The sequence below is a fragment of the Ceratotherium simum genome, chromosome 17 (assembly GCF_057802395.1).
Source record: "Ceratotherium simum simum isolate JZ-2026a chromosome 17, ASM5780239v1, whole genome shotgun sequence".
Classification (NCBI taxonomy): domain Eukaryota; kingdom Metazoa; phylum Chordata; class Mammalia; order Perissodactyla; family Rhinocerotidae; genus Ceratotherium; species Ceratotherium simum.
The window spans coordinates 12,546,247-12,548,721 of record NC_141916.1 but is presented as its reverse complement, the minus strand read 5'-3'; positions in this window follow the sequence as shown (position 1 = coordinate 12,548,721).

Sequence of the window (2,475 nt, the reverse complement as noted above, 5' to 3'; positions counted from 1 at the left end):
GACGAACCGGCGGCGGCGCCCAACCCGGGGTCCTCAGCGAAGCCCCGCCTACCGCCCGGAGCCCGCTCCCCCCCCTCTGTGCTCGGCCATTGGCCCGGCGTGGAGGGGGGCGGGACCTGAGCCGTTGACAGCAGTTGTGGCGGGCAGGATTGGACCGCCCGCGACAGGCTTATTAAGCCTGGATCGGCGTGGGGAGGCGTGTAGGTGGCTAAGTATGTGCCTGGGAACTCAGTTAACTTCCTTCTTAGGCTTTCCCCCTTGCCCTTAACACATTTGGGGTTAGTTCTGAGGTGAATATTAGAGAAAAAGCCCCAAGGACTTCGACCTTTCAATGTTCTCGGGAGCCAATCCCTTAATATACTATCACGGCAACTGATCATTGCCCACTCCTCCTTCCCCCTTGGCATGCTTTCTTGAAGAATGTCTTTGGTCAATGACTTAATGGCCATAGAGGTGACATCATGTGGACACAGGCTATGATGCCAGAGTTAGCAGCTTGGTGGAGATCATTTGAGGTCAGCAGAGGCCATGGTATTATAGATACTAACAGACCCCAATATGTGGAGAAGGAAAGCAAAGGCAGGAGCCTGAATATCCTGTGCTCTTTGTGGGCTGTCAGTTCTGACTTCCAAGTCTTCCAAACTCTCCCTCCCCTAATATGAAGGCTTCCAGCGCAGGCCAAAGCCTGAGTCCTGGGCATTTTGTCTCACCACCACCCCAGTCACATTACCTCATCTATCCAGCCCACCCCACATCTAAGCATAAGATCAGGACTGCAGACCAACCCCTCATCCAAAATCAGGCATTAGGCACCCTCCCTTTTTATCACATCACTCCTGTCACTCCCATAGGGCCTCTGGACCCCTTCTCCTACTTCGCTATCTTCTATACACTCTTATCCTGTGCTCCCCAGAGACCATTAAGTGAACCAGAGCACTAAAGTGATCTTCCACACCACTCTTGACTAACTCTCTGGGTAGACAAGACCTCAGGACCTTTCTACCTCCCTAAGCCTATCATTGTCATTGACCCAAGGGCAGAGGGGAACTGACCCAAGGACCAGGGCACCTTATCTACAAACCCCAAGTGAAGAGTCCTTTTATCTCCTCACATAGCAGTGACATCAGGGTTCAGAGGTCTCAGTACCACCTAAGCCAGGTTTAGACAGACCTAGTTTATAAAGAACCTAGTTTATAGCTTGGACTTGGAAAAAGAGAAAGAAAAACACCATTTCCTCTTCCCAAGTTTCCTCATACCCAGCTTCACACTTACTAGTCAATGCTGCTCTGGCTTGGGGATTAGATAGGTAGGTCTTATGAAAGAACTTCATAAAGGGCCGGCCCTGTGGCTTGGTGGTTAAGTGCGCGTGCTGCGATGCTGGTGGCCCGGGTTTGGATCCCGGGTGCGCATCGAGGCACCCCTTCTCCATTCATCCTGAGGCCGAGTCCCGCATACAGCAACTAGAAGGATGTGCAGCTACGACATACAACTATCCACTGGGGCTTTGGGGGGAAAAAATAAAATAAATAAAATCTTTAAAAAAAAAAAAAAAAAAAAGAACTTCATAAAGAGAAACTAAGCAGTGCCCCAGAGGAGCACTGACCTCAGCTACCTCCTGTGTGACTTCAAAGCTCCACTGATCAATATTTGCTCCCAATTTAGCATCTCACAGAGGATTTCCTTGTAACCCTAGAATAGTCTGACCTGGTTTCTTCTCTCTGGTTAATTATCCACAGAGACTAGGCAGCAGACCAGAGGACTGAACTCCAGTGTCCCAAGAGACAGGAGGCATTCTCAGGGTTAGGCTACCAAAGGAATAATTATTGAGTGGCCATAGGGTAACCTATTTTGGAGCTCTAGCGGTTGGAAGGAAGGTGGGGAACAGTAATGCTCTAAGCTCCTTGACACAGTGTCCTGGAGCCTAGCATCACCAGGACTTTATGGACTTGGAAGTTGTTCACGTTCACTCCTGACATCCACTGCTCTAAGATCAACGGGAAAGCCCAGGGATCAAAGGGACTAAATGGTATCTCCCAGGAGCTGGCTTAGAGTCTGTTTCTGAACATGGATGGGACCTGGGGAGGTGGGAAGAAAGTTAAGGGAGAAGGATTGGCATGAATAAAGCAGCCAAGTGAGCTGTAGGTCCAAATACAACTAAGTGCCTGAGAACTGGAGGGAGCATGGGAAAGAAGGCTGAGCATTGAGGTCATCTTGACCTTGGGAGGACCTCTTTAAAATGGACAGAGGCAATGGTGCCCCCTAGTGGTCAAGTATAAGTGGGAGAATGCAGCCTAAACTTAACTGTCTACATCAGTAAACCAAACTCTTGTATTTAATGGGTAATAGCTAAAATTTATTGAATACTTACTACTTCCAGATACTATCTAAATGTGATACATGCATTATCTTAATTAATCCTCACAACAACTCTAAGGGATGTAGGTAATATTAGTATCTCCGCAGTGGAGGAAACCA